The sequence below is a fragment of the Homalodisca vitripennis genome, chromosome 1 (assembly GCF_021130785.1).
Source record: "Homalodisca vitripennis isolate AUS2020 chromosome 1, UT_GWSS_2.1, whole genome shotgun sequence".
Taxonomy (NCBI): Eukaryota; Metazoa; Arthropoda; class Insecta; order Hemiptera; family Cicadellidae; genus Homalodisca; species Homalodisca vitripennis.
The window spans coordinates 5,177,608-5,202,172 of NC_060207.1; positions in this window are offsets into that span (position 1 = coordinate 5,177,608).

Sequence of the window (24,565 nt, forward strand, 5' to 3'; positions counted from 1 at the left end):
TCGTTATAAATAAAAAATATAAAAATCTTCTCTCTCTCTCTCTCCCTCTCCCTCCCTCCATCTCTCGCCGCATCCCTCCCTACCTTCCTACATCCATCTCTATCTCCTCTGCTTTTTACTTCAATGTTAAATTGACCTCTATATATCGAATTTTTAACGAAAATAACCTCAATATATCGAATTTTCACCCTTAAATCTTGCCTACTGTTAACTTATGAATATCGAAGTTTTAGTATATTAGCGCTATGAACTGAAGTACAATATCATAAAATATATTTTTCATGCCACCCCTTCACCGACACCCCTTTGTTTTCTGGTGTTGCTGGTGGTGAATGACCAAAAACCTTACTTCCAAATACACCTAAGGCATGACTCCATAACATAAACCGAAGAGCTGCATTTACGAGGCTGTAGACTCTGACAATAAAATTGCGCCTTTTACAGCACAGTGTCGCCCAAGTTATATGCCCTGTACCTATTACAGCTGTTTAAGTTTTAGCAGTCCAAAACTACTTCTGTTTTACTAAAAGGGAATTAGTATCAAACTAATGCAACTATAATAAATTTTCTATTTTTGTTCAGTTTATACTTACTGTCAAATTCAATAAGGCCAAATTCCAGTGATGTAACCAGGGGAGTGAATGAGAGAGATAGAACCCTCTTCCTAAAGTCATAAAATATCAAAAATGTATACACATAACATCAATCCGAATTGCTTAAAATAAAGCGATTAATACTTTACTTTGAATTAGACCCATCCAATTTAATTATATTTAAATGTATTCCATAACTTCAAGAGTGGTTTCCTCTTCACCCTAATAAAACCCACTCCTAGTTACAGATTTATAATACTCGTGTGTATAGTCGTTTAAAAAGCTTTTACATCATCACTGTATCAAGGAACTGTTGGTTTTGAAATAATAAGATCTTATTTTACAAACAAAACCATTCCGAAACATATTTACGTTTACTTTTTGAGTTTCTAAATCAATTAAGATGAGCCCGCAAAACCCAATTCGGAACGTTAAAATTGTTTTTATTTACTAATAAATAGTAAACAATAATAATAAGTGTATGCAAAATGATAATGTACAGACCTAATACAAATAATGTTGTATATATGTTTCATCTAAATACATTTTCCTAGTATATAGGGTAAAATTGCACGTTAACGTTCTTAATTGTTAGTAACAAACTTTAAACAAAGATAAGAAACTAACTTTGTATCTCCTGTTCATTGTTTATGAGTTTTCTTCAAGGCTTCGGAGTGTTATGAACTGTCTGTATGAACAAGTCAATAACTGATTCCAAGGTGCAGATGATTTTACGATATGTGATTTAAAATTATAGTAACTTGTGTCTTACTAGTAACCATTAATTACTCAGCCCTGAAGTATTATAATTTTGAATCAAAGGATAAATAAAGAAACAAAAGAGTATTTGGAGTGATGCAAACTTGTCGAAAATAACTCGTTCAGGTTTCCGGTATGAATGCACTTTGTAATGGCATGCACGGTTATATTCTTTACGTTACAAAGAAACCAAAGAAGAATATATCTGCAGTTTGTTTAGTATACAGATATATTAATCCATGATACAGGTGCCTTAGCTTCTAGCGGTTTCGGTGTTTGCTCTTGTTTTATATTTCATCATTCATTTCTTATTATAATAGAGTGTTGAGTATTTATTATAAATATTAAGCTTTACATTCTCACACTAAAAGGCCGAATATCTTAAATCGTAAACTTCAGGATTTTTAGAATAAATTTAATTTTACGAGACATTTTGACAAATTAAGTTATTTGTACTATTGACAGAAATATGGCCAAAGAATGAGTATTGGTTATTGACTAGGTCAGAGTAAAATATTGCACTTTTTAATTATTCAAGGTAATTAAGGGGTTTTCACATGCAGTAATAATTACAGGATCTATCTTACTAAATCATTTACAAAATTCACATAATTTTAATATTTTGTACCATTGTTTTGTTCTGTCCTTAGCGGATCAATTAAGGTTCTCAAATTTTGTACTTCTTTGTAGTAATTATGTGTTGAAATATTAATCAAGTATAAACCTTCTATGAAAAAATAGCATAACCATTCCATAAAGTCATTATATTTTATGATAACATTGCACCATCATTATAATCTGCATAAATACTAATTTAAAATATTACCATAAGATTGCCATGTAAATCTTTACTAATGAGCCAAAAATAGATATGAAGTAAGACAAAGCGATCCGAGGATCAGCAATTTACAAGGAGTGGGTCTGTCTCATCCTCTTGACTGACCCTAGATCGTAACGCACTGTCTTCAGGTAGACAATTCGTTAGTTATGTAATTATCTTATTTGAGATTTGGTCTTTGTGTGTCTCCTCCAACTGATTGCGTTAGATATCCTACTTTAGTTCGTACTAGTAAATTAAATACAAACAATTTCTGGAACAACAGTGATAACTGTGGAATTTAGCTTAGTGAAATTAGTTATTTAATCTAAAATTTGAAATGAATTTTCACTACAAAATTATAATGTACCTATCAACAAAAGCGATTAATGTAAATTTTTAGGTATTAAGCATAAGGGGGTAAATAATTGGTTATGTAAAAGTTTAAATTACACTCATAAATAAAATAAAGTATATAAATATTGCTCATCATCTACTTCATTTTGCATTTAATTGGTGTTTATATTATATTTAAAACATCAAATATTATAAACTACAAGTAAGGAACAAACGTGCATGTCACAGTTGAATATATGGATAACCTGTGTTCACTGTCCATCTGTGTGGGACGTGTTTGGATGTTGTCAGGGATAGTCCGTGACTCGTCAGTAACACATGTTCACTGTTTAAACAAGTGAATATTCACCATTTATAACCTGCCAGGTGCTGACTGTACTGTGCGTGAAAAACGAGGAATTCACTTAAAACTGATCCAACAACCGATTTACAGGTATGGAGATTTGCAATTATCGTATGTTTTGTTACTTAATCAAAATTTAACATACGATAAAATACTAATTTCAATAAATCTGTTGCAATCGTTGCAACTATAATCCTCATTCTCACATTCAAACAACATTATTTGAATCAGTGTTTCCTGGCATAATGATCATGCAAAATAATTAATTGAGGTAGACTATAGTGTTTTAACGTAAAGAGCGTTGAAGCTTAAAACTGTGCCATATCAAGATCATGCTAATCCCCGTGCAAAGTTTGATGATAACCTTTCGATAAGATACGCTATGCAGTTTCTGTTTGTATATCTGACCGCAAGATATATGTAGAATGAACTGAGCTATAGACTTAGTTTTGGCAATTAGCTTCAATTAAAAATAGGCAACATCCAGTTTGACCATGGTGAAATTCACTCCATGGGACTTGGCTAACCATTAGCGAACATTTTTACATTGGTCTCAAGGTCAGGTTTTTAAAAATATTTCTTTTCTGTATAATAATTTGTCTGTGTGTCTGTGCGCGATAATTTTCAAGAATGAAAAAGCTATAAACTTTAGAATTTTTTAATGCTAACTCAGCAACACCTTTTATGCGACATATTATGTAACGTACACCTAGCTTGTTATAATTTGCCGTTAAATTTGTAATTCGTCTCATAGAAGGTTCAAGCTTTTTGTGTTCAAAGGTTAATTATTTGTGTTGGGTCTGATTATCTTGGCTGCTTTGGCGAAAAGTTTCATTTAGACAAATGAAAATGTAAATATCTTTAGATACGAAAAATGCTACAGCTGCATTGAATGTGTAAGGTTAATTAATAATAAATCCAGATACTTAAAATGGGACATGTATTGAGTTAAGTAGATACTGGATTTAATCGCTATTACATATTTCACCTTAATTTTAATATACGTTCCAGTTTGCGTTGTTGTAAATTTTGGTAAATAGATAGTGCATCCACAAAATTCAAACTTGATGCTCTCCACCAAAAAGGATTGATTACCTCAAACGTGTTCCTCCACGGTTGACACATCATCAACGAAATGGAACATCGTCCTCACATCCAGTTAAGTTCAAAATCCATTCTTTTTTTATAGATCTATTTACTTTTATTGTAAGAAGTATTTTAAATTTCATAGTTCTTTATGATAATATTTCTAGAAAATAAAAACACTTTTGATTATTCCACGCGAAATAACAGATATGTAGGGTAAAAAATTAAAAGTGCTTTGTATCAGTACCGAAAATACGCCTGAAATTAAACATGTTTTCATTAGTTGTGTAAATAAGGTGTAGCTGAAAGGTGTGACATTTTTACCCTTTTTCCTAATGTCTGATTTGACGAAATAATTTTTTTAATAACGTTTTACTTTATAAATAGTTTTAAAATATAAAAATATTAAAAACATGTTATGCCTATAGTAATTTTTTAATGTAGGGTAAACGGTTATATGATCTGAACAATCTTCAGTTGTTTAGTTTTGGCCCTGATTATGGTATATCCAAAATTATGCTTCATATTCCAACTTCTCCTTAAAAAAGTAATAAAATTAATTTTACATGTTTAAAAACGGTACTTAAAGGCTGAAACTAAAATGTTATTTTAAATTAAATATAATATTATAAGCAAAAGCATATTGCACCATCTTAAATCTTGTCTTTATTTTCTAGAGAATTAAACTACTCATACATATATCTTCATACATGATCATCTTCCAATGTTCAAAATACATTTAAGTGCTTCTTCTTCTATCAAATCGTTAAAAAATCTCAGAAGGAAATGTTCTCTCAAAATCTGTACATTTAAAAAAATGATTGTTCAGGATCAACATACGGAGCTTGCATATTGCTATCATATCTGATGGAGAGGATTGAGTTAATACATTCAATGGATTAAAAAACCAGGCATGATGATGGAGCTCGATGTCACCACAATTTTAAAACAAAGTTGTTACAATGAACTAACGTATTTTGTAAGAAACTCTAATAATGAAGATGGATGAATTGATGGATTGTTATTTGAGTATTTTATTTTTGTAGCAAGTAATATCTTTTTACTGATCCTATTTTCTTCATAATTAGAGCTTATCTCACTAATAACAAAAAATCATTGTGTACGTAACATTAGTGCATGATTACCTTATACTATTATATAAAATAAAATTATATTTTTGTGTGTGTGTAAATTCTACAGGTTATTATTCTATTGTTGGTTGTTATGTTGAAGAATTCAGTTATTAAATGTACTTCTTTTTTTAGATGATAATAAAACATTATTATCCGAACCTCATTTTTAAAAATATAACGTATTATTAACATAGAGGTGCATAACTACAAACCGCATTAATATCTAATAACTGAACGAATTATTTCGTCGTTTATTTTTTATTTGTATCACTTTAAATCGTTTTTGTTTGTTTAAAAATGTCTTATATAAAAAAATAATAATATTGATAGCCAGAGGATTCTAATGATTGATAATAATAAATCAAACATGTACTCATTATATATTTAAGTTGTCTACAATATTGTACATACGTTACATATTGTTACAATATTGTACATACATTGTACATACATTGTACATACGTGTACATACGTAACATATTGTTACAATATTGTACATACATTGTACATACATTGTACATACGTGTACATACGTAACATATTGTTACAATATTGTACATACATTGTACATACATTGTACATACGTAACATATTGTTACAATATTGTACATACATTGTACATACATTGTACATACGTGTACATACGTAACATATTGTTACAATATTGTACATACATTGTACATACATTGTACATACGTAACATATTGTTACAATATTGTACATACGTTACATATTGTTACAATATTGTACATACATTGTACATACATTGTACATACGTGTACATACGTTACATATTGTTACAATATTGTACATACATTTGTACATACATTGTACATACGTGTACATACGTAACATAAACATAGTTACGTTCAGTGTAAAAAATACCAAAGTACCTACTCAAGTTATCTACACGCTGTTTTTGATTAAAGTTTATTAAATTATTTTAAACGTATAATTTTTTAAGCTATGTATTATGTTTATTATTATTATTATATTTTAAGCTATTTTATATGAAATATATATATATATATATATATATATATATATATATATATATATATATATATATATTAATCTTCAATAAGAATTCTTCAATTATTGTAATAAACATTTTCTATATATTTCGGCTTAAGCCGTCTTCAGGAAAATAACAAAAATTATATAAATAGGGCTATAAGAACAGAATAAACATAAAACATCAACACAGAAAATGAAAAGTAAGAATGAATTATGTACAATGGTGAACATATGATTTAATTTTATAAATTCACTTTGTTGACTAAGTCACCTTAAATTTAATCCACTTGGAAATTTTTGATTTAGTGACGAGTTGATGGGCTTGTTCCATGGTTCTCAGACTGTGTGTACTTAAATTTTTGTGATATTTTTCTAATTGGTTTCACTGAAAATGTTTCTTCAAAATTTAAATTATGTATTAAGCCATGTGCCACTACAGGTTGCTCTGTTTTTTTATGTTTATATGCATACCTGTGCCCAGTCATCCTTGTTCTAAGTGAATTTATCGTTGAACCAGTATAATCTTTAGGGCATAACTTGCACTGAATTTGGTAAACAATATTTTTTTTTTATTCACATGTTAAGTCTTCAAATATACTGTATGATTTTTGTGTTAGAACTACTTGTAAATGTTTTTGAAGTAGAGCACATGTTGCAAACTAAACACCTGGGTTTATTGCAAGGATGTGACCCAACTGTCATGTTTTCTTGGTCTTTGTGCTTAGGTAATTTTGGATGGATTAAAATATCTTTCAAAACTGGTGGTTTTCTAAATCTTATTTTGGAATGTATTTGAATATGTTTTTAGTTGATGCAGAGAGCTGTCCAATAAACTGTATGCTACTCGAAGTATATTTGTTAATTTTATAAAGTCCTGGGTGGTATTTTGTTAAAAACTTTGGATCATTATTGTCAAATTTTAGATTTACTTGTTCCAATTGATAGTGATTTGTGTTCAGTTTGTTGTTTAAAAGTTTTCGTGGATAAACCCTTTTGGAAAATGCTGATAATAAATTATCAATATATTGTTCTAAGTGATATTTGTCACTGCATAAATTTTGGGCTCTTTTAGCTAAACTCTTTGGAATGGCTTTTTTGACATGGGACGGATGACAACTGTCATAATGTAGATATTGAAATGTGTTGGTGTTTTTTATATTGATCTTAGTTTTCAACTTCTGATTTTCAATAAAAATATCTATATCCAGGAAACTCACAATTGAATCAGATATCTCCCACGTAAATTTTAAGTTGCAGAAAGTGTTCAGTGATTGTAAAAAATGTTGCAATTGTTCGTTACTATATGTCCATATCATGAAGATATCGTCAATGTAACGTTTCCAAAATATGGGTTTGTATGTTTGTGTTTCTATAAAATCATGTTCAAGCTTGCCCATGACAAGATTTAGCATAAGAAGGAGCCATTCTTGTTCCCATGGCTGTCCCTTTTTGCTGCAGATAAAAGTTATTTTGAAACCTAAAAGCAATTCATAGTTAGAATGAAATTTTATTAATGTTAAAAGAAAATCTGACGAAGGAAGTGTATTTTTGGGACGTTTGTTTAAGTAGTATCTAACAGAATCAATTCCTTGTTGGTGTTCAATATTTGTGTACAATGATTGAACATCGATTGTTACTAATTTAGTATTTTCAGGAAGAGGTTGAGCTACATTTTTCACAAGGTGCAAAAATTCATTACTATTTTTTCACAAATGAAGGAAGGTTAGTCACAAATTCTTTTTAAATGGTTCATCAACAAAAGAAGAAATTCTCTCAGTTGGAGAAGATATTGAAGCTACAATTGGTCCTTCCTGGTGGATTTGAAATATTCTTGTGGGATTTTGGGCAATATGTAGAATGTTGGTGTTTTCGGAGATTTATTTATTAGTAAGTTGATGGAATGATCACTTAAGTTTTCTTCTAAGGCATTTTTCTTTATGTAATTAGATATTTTTGAACAAAATTCTTCATTAAGATCTCTATTTAAAATTTTATAAGTAGTTGTGTCACTCAGTTGTCTTTCTGCTTCAGCAATATAATCCTTTATATTCATTATTACAGTCATATCCCCCTTGTCAGCAGGAAGTATTATTATGTCCTTGTTATTTTTTTAAAGAATTTATAGCTTTTTGCTGCAGTTTTGTTAAATTATTGTTTTTTGGTAGAGAAATCTGCAAATGAAGGATCAGAAATGTTAGAAATAATTGTATTTAAAAACTGCTCTATAGGGTGATCTGGATTCAAAGCTGGGGGATCCCAATCTGAAGGTGGCTTAAATTTCAAGAGAGATTTGTGAATATTCTCATCTGCTTTCTTCATTTTGATTGTTATTTAAAAAAAATAATGCTTAATTCTAACTTTTCTTGAAAACTCTAACGCATCAGAAACCAATTTTATGTGGTCGAATTTTGGATTTGGTGCAAAGTTAAGCCCTTTGGTAATAACATCAATTTCATTTTGTTTTAAAGTGTAGTTGGATAAGTTAATATAGTTTGGTTTTGGTAAATTGATATCTTTAGATTCAAAACAATCATCTATGTTTGTAGTTGGTTCCAAGTCATCAAAAAGTGATGAAATATTCAATATAGCATTATTAAATTGAGTCATTTGATAGTAAGGGTTCCATTGAAGAAGCTTGTTGTTCCATTGAAGTTCCATTTGTATATATATATAATATATATATATATATATATACAATGTTTTCCGAGTTATATAAATAACTGAATTTATATTATTTATTTTTACAAATAAATAAACTAACTATATTCTGTATTTCATGACCTACAAAAATTGTTGTTTATTTTCTCAGCCAACCCACAGAACAAATGAAATCCTTTATGTTATGTAATACCGCTCTCTCAGCCTCTAAACAATGTATGGCTCATGTATCGACCTCTCCTTATAATTGTGCAGCTGTGTCTCTTCTGTATTCCATGACCTAGAAAGAATTATTGTTTATTTTCTCAGCCAACCCACAGAACACATGAAATCCTTTATGTTATGTAATACCACTCTCTCAGCCTCTAACAATGTACGGCTCATGTATCGACCTCTCCTTATAATTGTGCAGCTGTGTCTCTTCTGTATTCCATGACCTAGAAAGAATTATTGTTTATTTTCTCAGCCAACCCACAGAACACATGAAATCCTTTATGTTATGTAATACCACTCTCTCAGCCTCTAACAATGTACGGCTCATGTATCGACCTCTCCTTATAATTGTGCCGCTGTGTCTCTTCTGTATTCCAAGACCTAGAAAGAATTATTCTTTATTTTCTCAGCCAAACCACAGAACACATGAAATCCTTTATGTTATGTAATACCGCTCTCTCAGCCTCTAACAATGCGCGGCTCATGTATCGACCTCTCCTTATAATTGTGCAGCTGTTGTCTCTTCTGTATTTCATGACCTACAAAGAATTATTGTTTATTTTCTCAGCCAACCCACAGAACAAATGAAATCCTTTATGTTATGTAATACCGCTCTCTCAGCCTCTAACAATGTATGGCTCATGTATCGACCTCTCCTTATAATTGTGCCGCTGTGTCTCTTCTGTATTCCATGACCTACAAAGAATTATTGTTTATTTTCTCAGCCAACCCACAGAACACATGAAATCCTTTATGTTATGTAATACCGCTCTCTCAGCCTCTAACAATGCGCGGCTCATGTATCGACCTCTCCTTATAATTGTGCCGCTGTGTCTCTTCTGTATTTCATGACCTACAAAGAATTATTGTTTATTTTCTCAGCCAACCCACAGAACAAATGAAATCCTTTTTGTTATGTAATACCGCTCTCTCAGCCTCTAACAATGCGCGGCTCATGTATCGACCTCTCCTTATAATTGTGTCGCTGTGTCCTCTTCTGTATTTCATGACCTACAAAGAATTATTCTTTATTTTCTCAGCCAAACCACAGAACACATGAAAATCCTTTATGTTATGTAATACCGCTCTCTCAGCCTCTAAACAATGCGCGGCTCATGTATCGACCTCTCCTTATAATTGTGCAGCTGTGTCTCTTCTGTATTCCACCAAGACCTAGAAAGAATTATTCTTTATTTTCTCAGCCAAACCACAGAACACATGAAATCCTTTATGTTATGTAATACCGCTCTCTCAGCCCTCTAACAATGCGCGGCTCATGTATCGACCTCTCCTTATAATTGTGCAGCTGTGTCTCTTCTGTATTTCATGACCTACAAAGAATTATTGTTTTATTTTCTCAGCCAAACCCACAGAACAATGAAATCCTTTATGTTATGTTAATACCGCTCTCTCAGCCTCTAACAATGTATGGCTCATGTATCGACCTCTCCTTATAATTGTGCAGCTGTGTCTCTTCTGTATTCCATGACCTAGAAAGAATTATTGTTTATTTTCTCAGCCAACCCACAGCACACATGAAATCCTTTATGTTATGTAATACCACTCTCTCAGCCTCTAACAATGTACGGCTCATGTATCGACCTCTCCTTATAATTGTGCAGCTGTGTCTCTTCTGTATTCCATGACCTAGAAAGAATTATTGTTTATTTTCTCAGCCAACCACAGAACACATGAAATCCTTTATGTTTATGTAATACCACTCTCTCAGCCTCTAACAATGTACGGCTCATGTATCGACCTCTCCTTATAATTGTGCAGCTGTGTCTCTTCTGTATTCCATGACCTAGAAAGAATTATTGTTTATTTTCTCAGCCAACCCACAGAAACACATGAAATCCTTTATGTTATGTAATACCACTCTCTCAGCCTCTAACAATGTACGGCTCATGTATCGACCTCTCCTTATAATTGTGCCGCTGTGTCTCTTCTGTATTTCATGACCTACAAAGAATTATTGTTTATTTTCTCAGCTAACCCACAGAACAAATGAAAATCCTTTATGTTATGTAATACCGCTCTCTCAGCCTCTAACAATGCGCGGCTCATGTATCGACCTCTCCTTATAATTGTGCCGCTGTGTCTCTTCTGTATTTCATGACCTACAAAGAATTATTGTTTATTTTCTCAGCCAACCCACAGAACAAATGAAATCCTTTTTGTTATGTAATACCGCTCTCTCAGCCTCTAACAATGCGCGGCTCATGTATCGACCTCTCCTTATAATTGTGTCGCTGTGTCTCTTCTGTATTTCATGACCTACAAAGAATTATTGTTTATTTTCTCAGCCAACCCACAGAACACATGAAATCCTTTATGTTATGTAATACCGCTCTCTCAGCCTCTAACAATGTATGGCTCATGTATCGACCTCTCCTTATAATTGTGCAGCTGTGTCTCTTCTGTATTCCATGACCTACAAAGAATTATTGTTTATTTTCTCAGCCAACCCACAGAACACATGAAATCCTTTATGTTATGTAATACCGCTCTCTCAGCCTCTAACAATGCGCGGCTCATGTATCGACCTCTCCTTATAATTGTGCCGCTGTGTCTCTTCTGTATTTCATGACCTACAAAGAATTATTGTTTATTTCTCAGCCAACCCACAGAAAACAAGAACAAATGAAATCCTTTTTGTTATGTAATACAGCTCTCTCAGCCTCTAACAATGCGCGGCTCATGTATCGACCTCTCCTTATAATTGTGTCGCTGTGTCTCTTCTGTATTTCATGACCTACAAAGAATTATTGTTTATTTTCTCAGCCAAACCACAGAACACATGAAATCCTTTATGTTATGTAATACCGCTCTCTCAGCCTCTAACAATGCGCGGCTCATGTATCGACCTCTCCTTATAATTGTGCAGCTGTGTCTCTTCTGTATTCCAAGACCTAGAAAGAATTATTCTTTATTTTCTCAGCCAAACCACAGAACACATGAAATCCTTTATGTTATGTAATACCGCTCTCTCAGCCTCTAACAATGCGCGGCTCATGTATCGACCTCTCCTTATAATTGTGCAGCTGTGTCTCTTCTGTATTTCATGACCTACAAAGAATTATTGTTTATTTTCTCAGCCAACCCACAGAACAAATGAAATCCTTTATGTTATGTTAATGTAATACCGCTCTCTCAGCCTCTAACAATGCGCGGCTCATGTATCGACCTCTCCTTATAATTGTGTCGCTGTGTCTCTTCTGTATTTCATGACCTACAAAGAATTATTGTTTATTTTCTCAGCCAAACCACAGAACACATGAAATCCTTTATGTTATGTAATACCGCTCTCTCAGCCTCTAACAATGCGCGGCTCATGTATCGACCTCTCCTTATAATTGTGCAGCTGTGTCTCTTCTGTATTCCAAGACCTAGAAAGAATTATTCTTTATTTTCTCAGCCAAACCACAGAACACATGAAATCCTTTATGTTATGTAATACCGCTCTCTCAGCCTCTAACAATGCGCGGCTCATGTATCGACCTCTCCTTATAATTGTGCAGCTGTGTCTCTTCTGTATTTCATGACCTACAAAGAATTATTGTTTATTTTCTCAGCCAACCCACAGAACAAATGAAATCCTTTATGTTATGTAATACCGCTCTCTCAGCCTCTAACAATGTATGGCTCATGTATCGACCTCTCCTTATAATTGTGCAGCTGTGTCTCTTCTGTATTCCATGACCTAGAAAGAATTATTGTTTATTTTTCTCAGCCAACCCACAGAACACATGAAATCCTTTATGTTATGTAATACCACTCTCTCAGCCTCTAACAATGTACGGCTCATGTATCGACCTCTCCTTATAATTGTGCAGCTGTGTCTCTTCTGTATTCCATGACCTAGAAAGAATTATTGTTTATTTTCTCAGCCAACCCACAGAACACATGAAATCCTTTATGTTATGTAATACCACTCTCTCAGCCTCTAACAATGTACGGCTCATGTATCGACCTCTCCTTATAATTGTGCAGCTGTGTCTCTTCTGTATTCCATGACCTAGAAAGAATTATTGTTTATTTTCTCAGCCAACCCACAGAACACATGAAATCCTTTATGTTATGTAATACCACTCTCTCAGCCTCTAACAATGTACGGCTCATGTATCGACCTCTCCTTATAATTGTGCCGCTGTGTCTCTTCTGTATTTCATGACCTACAAAGAATTATTGTTTATTTTCTCAGCCAACCCACAGAACAAATGAAATCCTTTATGTTATGTAATACCGCTCTCTCTCAGCCTCTAACAATGCGCGGCTCATGTATCGACCTCTCCTTATAATTGTGCCGCTGTGTCTCTTCTGTATTTCATGACCTACAAAGAATTATTGTTTATTTTCTCAGCCAACCCACAGAACAAATGAAATCCTTTTTGTTATGTAATACCGCTCTCTCAGCCTATAACAATGCGCGGCTCATGTATCGACCTCTCCTTATAATTGTGTCGCTGTGTCTCTTCTGTATTTCATGACCTACAAAGAATTATTGTTTATTTTCTCAGCCAACCCACAGAACACATGAAATCCTTTATGTTATGTAATACCGCTCTCTCAGCCTCTAACAATGTATGGCTCATGTATCGACCTCTCCTTATAATTGTGCAGCTGTGTCTCTTCTGTATTCCATGACCTACAAAGAATTATTGTTTATTTTCTCAGCCAACCCACAGAACACATGAAATCCTTTATGTTATGTAATACCGCTCTCTCAGCCTCTAACAATGCGCGGCTCATGTATCGTCCTCTCCTTATAATTGTGCCGCTGTGTCTCTTCTGTATTTCATGACCTACAAAGAATTATTGTTTATTTTCTCAGCCAACCCACAGAACAAATGAAATCCTTTTTGTTATGTAATACCGCTCTCTCAGCCTCTAACAATGCGCGGCTCATGTATCGACCTCTCCTTATAATTGTGTCGCTGTGTCTCTTCTGTATTTCATGACCTACAAAGAATTATTGTTTATTTTCTCAGCCAAACCACAGAACACATGAAATCCTTTATGTTATGTAATACCGCTCTCTCAGCCTCTAACAATGCGCGGCTCATGTATCGACCTCCCCTTATAATTGTGCAGCTGTGTCTCTTCTGTATTCCAAGACCTAGAAAGAATTATTCTTTATTTTCTCAGCCAAACCACAGAACACATGAAATCCTTTATGTTATGTAATACCGCTCTCTCAGCCTCTAACAATGCGCGGCTCATGTATCGACCTCTCCTTATAATTGTGCAGCTGTGTCTCTTCTGTATTTCATGACCTACAAAGAATTATTGTTTATTTTCTCAGCCAACCCACAGAACAAATGAAATCCTTTATGTTATGTAATACCGCTCTCTCAGCCTCTAACAATGTATGGCTCATGTATCGACCTCTCCTTATAATTGTGCAGCTGTGTCTCTTCTGTATTCCATGACCTAGAAAGAATTATTGTTTATTTTCTCAGCCAACCCACATGAAATCCTTTATGTTTATGTAATACCACTCTCTCAGCCTCTAACAATGTACGGCTCATGTATCGACCTCTCCTTATAATTGTGCAATTCCATGACCTAGAAAGAATTATTGTTTATTTTCTCAGCCAACCCACAGAACACATGAAATCCTTTATGTTATGTAATACCACTCTCTCAGCCTCTAACAATGTACGGCTCATGTATCGACCTCTCCTTATAATTGTGCAGCTGTGTCTCTTCTGTATTCCATGACCTAGAAAGAATTATTGTTTATTTTCTCAGCCAACCCACAGAACACATGAAATCCTTTATGTTATGTAATACCACTCTCTCAGCCTCTAACAATGTACGGCTCATGTATCGACCTCTCCTTATAATTGTGCCGCTGTGTCTCTTCTGTATTTCATGACCTACAAAGAATTATTGTTTATTTTCTCAGCCAACCCACAGAACAAATGAAATCCTTTATGTTATGTAATACCGCTCTCTCAGCCTCTAACAATGCGCGGCTCATGTATCGACCTCTCCTTATAATTGTGCCGCTGTGTCTCTTCTGTATTTCATGACCTACAAAGAATTATTGTTTATTTTCTCAGCCAACCCACAGAACAAATGAAATCCTTTTTGTTATGTAATACCGCTCTCTCAGCCTCTAACAATGCGCGGCTCATGTATCGACCTCTCCTTATAATTGTGTCGCTGTGTCTCTTCTGTATTTCATGACCTACAAAGAATTATTGTTTATTTTCTCAGCCAACCCACAGAACACATGAAATCCTTTATGTTATGTAATACCGCTCTCTCAGCCTCTAACAATGTACGGCTCATGTATCGACCTCTCCTTATAATTGTGCCGCTGTGTCTCTTCTGTATTTCATGACCTACAAAGAATTATTTTCTTATTTTCTCAGCCAACCCACAGACACATGAAATCCTTTATGTTATGTAATACCGCTCTCTCAGCCTCTAACAATGTATGGCTCATGTATCGACCTCTCCTTATAATTGTGCAGCTGTGTCTCTTCTGTATTTCCATGACCTAGAAAGAATTATTCTTTATTTTCTCAGCCAACCCACAGAACACATGAAATCCTTTATGTTATGTAATACCGCTCTCTCAGCCACTAACAATGTACGGCTCATGTATCGACCTCTCCTTATAATTGTGCCGCTGTGTCTCTTCTGTATTTTATGACCTACAAAGAATTATTGTTTACTTTTGAAAATGTATTAAACAATTTTCAAAGTAAATAATACGTTCATAAACATTTTCTTCAAACAATATTAAAAAACTTATCATTGTGAAAATTATAAAAATATATGTTTTAATCTACATTTTATTATTGTATGGGTAACGGGTTTTAAGACCTGTTTCAAAAGATCGCTCGAGTGTAGATGTATGTAAAGTAAAATATGAGCAGGATTGTACCAGCTGTTGCCTGGAAAATAGTCATGAGGACGATATCGACGCTCGTCAATGTCTCACTCATGAGCTTTGTCTCCTCGCGTCACAATCCGACTATTGTTCGGGCAGAGCGGCTCTGATGAGGCTGAACCCTAAACCACAAAGGTGCCATACTTTGATTTAAAAACCTTTTCTCTGTGTTTTAAAATCTTTGAGGCCTGCTGGGCCCAGGAACTAAATATATAGAGTAATATTGTCAGTATTAAACAATCTTACTGTAATTTATTTATCCTTTGCAAATTTTAATGAATAATTCAACATTTTTGATACGTTGCATCTAAAGAATTAAAATTAAAAAAAATTATATTAGTATTTTAGTGCCTAGAAACGTGTTTTCCTCAGTATATTGTTAAATTTAAACCAGATAGATTGTATCAATATCTAATTTAGTTTGTTGGATGAGTAATGACGTATTTCACCGTTTTTATTTGTTTACACGATATATGGAGAATGAACTCAGGTATAAGTTTTATAACTAGCTCTTCTGTATCAAAGGAATAGTGTCAGTGCCAGTGTTGTCTGTGGTTAGTACCCTTCGTCAATCTCACGCTTTATGGAGACAGTAACATTTAAAAGATTACGATAAAGTTAGTAGACTAGTTATTTAATGTTATCCATTGTTCATATACAACAACCTATGCTTGGTAGTGATCTAATATGATCTTCATAAGGTAGTAAATTTGCATCTTCATTTCACTAATAGTTGAATTGAAAGTAACAAAGACAGTTATTAAACGTCATTTTCCTACTGAACACTATATGTCAGTTGGTATCCTGCCATTTTTAATATAGTATACAGTGGCTGGCACTTCCATTGCCACATTTCGTAACTGATATTAACAAACAACTGTAATGCTGAGTACTGTATTTCATATTGTAAACTAAAATTATGAACATTATGTATTTTTTCTTGTCTGTAAAAATTAAAGATAAGATAAATACACTTAAAGTTTGAAACGCTTGTGTAAGAGGTTTATTTTATGAACTATTATCTTATATATATAAAAATCTTGAGTCACGATGTATGTTGCCAATAAACTCCAAAACGACTGAACCAATTTCAATCAAATTTCACATGTATCCGTAATTTAGTCTAACTTAGAAGATAGGATAGTTATTATCTGAATTATTCGCTTATGTCGTGAATATAAACGAATAAAATGAAGAAAAGTTTTCAAAGCGCCTGCACATTATAACCTGCAATTACGAGATAGATACGTATATTAAACAGTGAAACACTATTTGAAGGCGCTAAGTTATGATGCGTATAATTGTCTAAACTAAATTTTTGGTTAAACTTAAAGGTTGAGTGGTAGACCACTTTGTAATAAAATACATTATGCATGTACAATACATTTTTGACATATTTTCTTGATCGTGACATCAAGGTAAAATCTACATCGGGGTTGGAAATATAATTTACTTCAACCAGAAATGCTCATACGCGGGCAAAACTTACGAAAAGCGTGCGAAGCCGCGGGAAACAGCTAGTTATCATCTAAACATTACTAGCAGAACAAGATACATGAGGAAGAGAATAAAAATGGATATATAATTTATTCCAACAACTGTATATATATAATTATTATATTTAATATTAATTTATATATATATTATCCACCATTTCATATTAATTCACTCAACTTTGACCTGTTGCGTAGGTTTACATAATTCAGTCCAACAAGTTAAATTACGGTGCGATGACTTCTTATTTGGTCAATCTCCACCCAATGTGATTTTAATTTGGTAAAAAGTATATTTCGAACACACAACTCAATGGACACACAAAAAACTATGGTATAGTGATCCAACCAGTAACTACAGGACATATTCATCCAATTAAGTTATCTTTTAAATATTTATATACACTTTCGCGTCCAAATTGTTCTAATCGTCCTTTTTTATCCATTATCTAAGTGTAGCTGTGCTGACGGTGAAACAGAAATGGTGGGTGGGGGGGGGTACGACGAAGGGGGATCACTGTCACTCGGCATGACACTTCATTAACAATTAATTGAGAGGGCGTTTGTTTTATTGAAAGCTTGCGAATATCATGGAAGCAGAACGCCCATACGCACGCTGTGGTTGAGCCGCAGCTCTAACTGTGGACCTCAGTACTAACTGAACCCCTGAACCACAGCACGCCTCATACGTATACAAGTTTATAATACAACTAATACATATTCAATATAGCATCTGAATTAGCCTAAACCCCAAAACAAATTCTAAAGATTGTGCAACATTCATGTACAAGACAAAATATAAAGGGCTTAGTATAAAATGGAATGGAAGATTAATCGGGTTTTAGTCCTTTGTAAGCTCTGTAGAACTTATAGAACCCAGGTTAAGTGTTAGAGAGGGCTTCTTAGCCCTAACTTCGCCTGGTAAAGTAAGAAATTCTTTACTTTTTCTTTAAATTTTTTTAGAACCACTTGAACATTTACGTTTTGAATATCTAGCTCTCGTTTCATTGTTTTAGTTATTTTAGTATCAGATTTTCAAGTTATTTCAATTATTACCCTACTTTATCTCTATATAAATATTAGCATTTTATGTTCACTATAGTTTATTAAACAGAATCGTGTGTATAAATTTTTTAAAGCATATATTTTTAACTCCTCTCTTTATTTCCCATTGGGAGTAATCTCTTTCTTATGTCAATTCATAAGAAGTCATTATATTGCAAAGTTTGGTTGCTTGTATCTGTGTATTTTAAATAACAGAATGTAGTGTAATATTTGTGTACGAAGCAAGTATAATACTAAAGGAAAATGTGCATGAATGTAAAAACGATGATAAAGCATATGTAGACATTTCTTTTGAATCGGTGGAAAGTTCAAATCTGCCATCAAACGATACAATTCCTTCAAACCTACAACTCCAAGAAGAATCTTTCGTGTCCCTAATAAGTAAGATCTGTCGAGTCTTAAATAAAAATTAACGAACGGTTCTTTCTGAGTAATACTTGTCGTAGGGATCGGACACATAAATATTTTCAAAGGATTGATTACGTTGGTTTAAAAATAGCCCTAACATGACTGTGCTATGTATAAAATGTAGGCAGCTTTTTTGAAGCATATTTAATAGCTTAAATAAGTATCCGATCAAAATACAAATGGTTTTCCTCCAAACTTGTATTTAGAAGTCAATGCTGAGGTGATGTGAATGCTTATAAGCAGATTCGGTGTGAATAAAAATACCTCTTTCTGTATGAAAAAGTTCTCCCAAATGACGCTATAAAAATTTAGGATAAAACTCTTTAATAGGAGAGCGTTCACAGGTTGGGAGCTTCTAGAGGCTAACTCCATTGAAAACTAAACTTGATGAAATCATCGTGCCTGTCTATGTACACGCGTAACAAAATAATAGTTCCAAAGCAAGCTAGAAATATAAACAGTTTAACGGAACAAAGCGTGGTCGTGATAGTTTGTGTGTGGACATAGCGCGGGAACCATGGTTACAATATTGACGTAACCACTTGTCAACCACTTGAACATTCCGTGTTGGCATTTATGTATTTAGCCTAAAATGTAACCTTGATAAATATCGGGAAATTGCACTGAACTCTATGTACACGCGTAACAAAATAATAGTTCCAAAGCAAGCTAGAAATATAAGCAGTTTAACCTTGTTAAAGGAACAAAGCGTGGTCGTGATAGTTTGTGTGTGGACATAGCGCGGGAACCATGGTTACAATATTGACGTAACCACTTGAACATTCCGTGTTGGCATTTATGTATTTAGCCTAAAATGTAACCTTGATAAATATCGGGAAATTGCACTGAACTCTATGTACACGCGTAACAAAATAATAGTTCCAAAGCAAGCTAGAAATATAAACAGTTTAACCTTGTAAAGGAACAAAGCGTGGTCGTGATAGTTTGTGTGTGGACATAGCGCGGGAACCATGGTTACAATATTGACGTAACCACTTGTCAACCACTTGAACATTCCGTGTTGGCATTTATGTATTTAGCCTAAAATGTAACCTTGATAAATATCGGGAAATTGCACTGAACTCTATGTACACGCGTAACAAAATAATAGTTCCAAAGCAAGCTAGAAATATAAGCAGTTTAACCTTGTTAAAAGGAACAAAGCGTGGTCCGTGATAGTTTGTGTGTGGACATAGCGCGGGAACCATGGTTACAATATTGACGTAACCACTTGTCAACCACTTGAACATTCCGTGTTGGCATTTATGTATTTAGCCTAAAATGTAACCTTGATAAATATCGGGAAATTGCACTGAACTCTATGTACACGCGTAACAAAATAATAGTTCCAAAGCAAGCTAGAAATATAAACAGTTTAACCTTGTTAAAGGAACAAAGCGTGGTCGTGATAGTTTGTGTGTGGACATAGCGCGGGGAACCATAGTTACAATATTGACGTAACCACTTGTCAACCACTTGAACATTCCGTGTTGGCATTTATGTATTTAGCCTAAAATGTAACCTTGATAAATATCGGGAAATTGCACTGAACTCTATGTACACGCGTAACAAAATAATAGTTCCAAAGCAAGCTAGAAATATAAGCAGTTTAACCTTGTAAAAGGAACAAAGCGTGGTCGTGATAGTTTGTGTGTGGACATAGCGCGGGAACCATGGTTACAATATTGACGTAACCACTTGAACATTCCGTGTTGGCATTTATGTATTTAGCCTAAAATGTAACCTTGATAAATATCGGGAAATTGCACTGAACTCTATGTACACGCGTAACAAAATAATAGTTCCAAAGCAAGCTAGAAATATAAGCAGTTTAACCTTGTAAAAAGGAACAAAGCGTGGTCGTGATAGTTTGTGTGTGGACATAGCGCGGGAACCATGGTTACAATATTGACGTAAACCACTTGAACATTCCGTGTTGGCATTTATGTATTTAGCCTAAAATGTAACCTTGATAAATATCGGAAAATTGCACTGAACTCTATGTACACGCGTAACAAAATAATAGTTCCAAAGCAAGCTAGAAATATAAACAGTTTAACCTTGTTAAAGGAACAAAGCGTGGTCGTGATAGTTTGTGTGTGGACATAGCGCGGGAACCATGGTTACAATATTGACGTAACCACTTGTCAACCACTTGAACATTCCGTGTTGGCATTTATGTATTTAGCCTAAAATGTAACCTTGATAAATATCGGGAAATTGCACTGAACTCTATGTACACGCGTAACAAAATAATAGTTCCAAAGCAAGCTAGAAATATAAGCAGTTTAACCTTGTTAAAGGAACAAAGCGTGGTCGTGATAGTTTGTGTGTGGACATAGCGCGGGAACCATGGTTACAATATTGACGTAACCACTTGAACATTCCGTGTTGGCATTTATGTATTTAGCCTAAAATGTAACCTTGATAAATATCGGGAAATTGCACTGAACTCTATGTACACGCGTAACAAAATAATAGTTCCAAAGCAAGCTAGAAATATAAACAGTTTAACCTTGTTAAAGGAACAAAGCGTGGTCGTGATAGTTTGTGTGTGGACATAGCGCGGGAACCATGGTTACAATATTGACGTAACCACTTGTCAACCACTTGAACATTCCGTGTTGGCATTTATGTATTTAGCCTAAAATGTAACCTTGATAAATATCGGGAAATTGCACTGAACTCTATGTACACGCGTAACAAAATAATAGTTCCAAAGCAAGCTAGAAATATAAAGCAGTTTAACCTTGTAAAAGGAACAAAGCGTGGTCGTGATAGTTTGTGTGTGGACATAGCGCGGGAACCATGGTTACAATATTGACGTAACCACTTGTCAACCACTTGAACATTCCGTGTTGGCATTTATGTATTTAGCCTAAAATGTAACCTTGATAAATATCGGGAAATTGCACTGAACTCTATGTACACGCGTAACAAAATAATAGTTCCAAAGCAAGCTAGAAATATAAAGCAGTTTAACCTTGTAAAAGGAACAAAGCGTGGTCGTGATAGTTTGTGTGTGGACATAGCGCGGGAACCATGGTTACAATATTGACGTAACCACTTGTCAACCACTTGAACATTCCGTGTTGGCATTTATGTATTTAGCCTAAAATGTAACCTTGATAAATATCGGGAAATTGCACTGAACTCTATGTACACGCGTAACAAAATAATAGTTCCAAAGCAAGCTAGAAATATAAGCAGTTTAACCTTGTAAAAGGAACAAAGCGTGGTCCGTGATAGTTTGTGTGTGGACATAGCGCGGGAACCATGGTTACAATATTGACGTAACCACTTGTCAACCACTTGAACATTCCGTGTTGGCATTTATGTATTTAGCCTAAAATGTAACCTTGATAAATATCGGGAAATTGCACTGAACTCTATGTACACGCGTAACAAAATAATAGTTCCAAAGCAAGCTAGAAATATAAACAGTTTAACCTTGTTAAAGGAACAAAGCGTGGTCGTGATAGTTTGTGTGTGGACATAGCGCGGGAACCATGGTTACAATATTGACGTAACCACTTGTCAACCACTTGAACATTCCGTGTTGGCATTTATGTATTTAGCCTAAAATGTAACCTTGATAAATATCGGGAAATTGCACTGAACTCTATGTACACGCGTAACAAAATAATAGTTCCAAAGCAAGCTAGAAATATAAGCAGTTTACCTTGTAAAAGGAACAAAGCGTGGTCGTGATAGTTTGTGTGTGGACATAGCGCGGGAACCATGGTTACAATATTGACGTAACCACTTGTCAACCACTTGAACATTCCGTGTTGGCATTTATGTATTTAGCCTAAAATGTAACCTTGATAAATATCGGGAAATTGCACTGAACTCTATGTACACGCGTAACAAAATAATAGTTCCAAAGCAAGCTAGAAATATAAACAGTTTAACCTTGTTAAAGGAACAAAGCGTGGTCGTGATAGTTTGTGTGTGGACATAGCGCGGGAACCATGGTTACAATATTGACGTAACCACTTGTCAACCACTTGAACATTCCGTGTTGGCATTTATGTATTTAGCCTAAAATGTAACCTTGATAAATATCGGGAAATTGCACTGAACTCTATGTACACGCGTAACAAAATAATAGTTCCAAAGCAAGCTAGAAATATAAGCAGTTTAACCTTGTTAAAGGAACAAAGCGTGGTCGTGATAGTTTGTGTGTGGACATAGCGCGGGAACCATGGTTACAATATTGACGTAACCACTTGTCAACCACTTGAACATTCCGTGTTGGCATTTATGTATTTAGCCTAAAATGTAACCTTGATAAATATCGGGAAATTGCACTGAACTCTATGTACACGCGTAACAAAATAATAGTTCCAAAGCAAGCTAGAAATATAAGCAGTTTAACCTTGTAAAAGGAACAAAGCGTGGTCGTGATAGTTTGTGTGTGGACATAGCGCGGGAACCATGGTTACAATATTGACGTAACCACTTGTCAACCACTTGAACATTCCGTGTTGGCATTTATGTATTTAGCCTAAAATGTAACCTTGATAAATATCGGGAAATTGCACTGAACTCTATGTACACGCGTAACAAAATAATAGTTCCAAAGCAAGCTAGAAATATAAGCAGTTTAACCTTGTAAAAGGAACAAAGCGTGGTCGTGATAGTTTGTGTGTGGACATAGCGCGGGAACCATGGTTACAATATTGACGTAACCACTTGTCAACCACTTGAACATTCCGTGTTGGCATTTATGTATTTAGCCTAAAATGTAACCTTGATAAATATCGGGAAATTGCACTGAACTCTATGTACACGCGTAACAAAATAATAGTTCCAAAGCAAGCTAGAAATATAAGCAGTTTAACCTTGTTAAAGGAACAAAGCGTGGTCGTGATAGTTTGTGTGTGGACATAGCGCGGGAACCATGGTTACAATATTGACGTAACCACTTGTCAACCACTTGAACATTCCGTGTTGGCATTTATGTATTTAGCCTAAAATGTAACCTTGATAAATATCGGGAAATTGCACTGAACTCTATGTACACGCGTAACAAAATAATAGTTCCAAAGCAAGCTAGAAATATAAGCAGTTTAACCTTGTAAAAGGAACAAAGCGTGGTCGTGATAGTTTGTGTGTGGACATAGCGCGGGAACCATGGTTACAATATTGACGTAACCACTTGTTGGAAGCATCAACGTCATCAGTTTAAACCGCTTGGTCCTATTGTTGTTGAGCTACGTCATCATCTGAGTATCCTATAACTGTAACAATAGAGACATATTACGAGTAATAAGTTTTCGTATATTTCAACTGTTTGTGAAGTTGTTTTTACTTAAAGAAAAATGTTAAAATTCCAAAAATACATAAAGATGTACTGTAATAAATAGAGACTTAAAGAAAATTTTGTAATGTTTTTTATAATATTTTGATATTCTGTTGGATCAGCAAAAATATTTGAATTTAAATATTAAATTCAAGTAGCGATGTAATACCATAGAGTCAACAATCAATACATTTCAACTATCATATAATAATAGCGTACATAATGGTGAAATGTTGAAACATTTGTTAATTATACAAGTTATCGAACAAAGAAAGAAGTATTTAGTTATAAGGTTTAGTTGTTTCAATTGAAAATAATTATTCTAGTTATAACGTTCCAACGTACTCATACTGTAGTTTGTGCATTTATTCTACTCATAACTTACTATTCCCCAATCAGAAAGTTCTG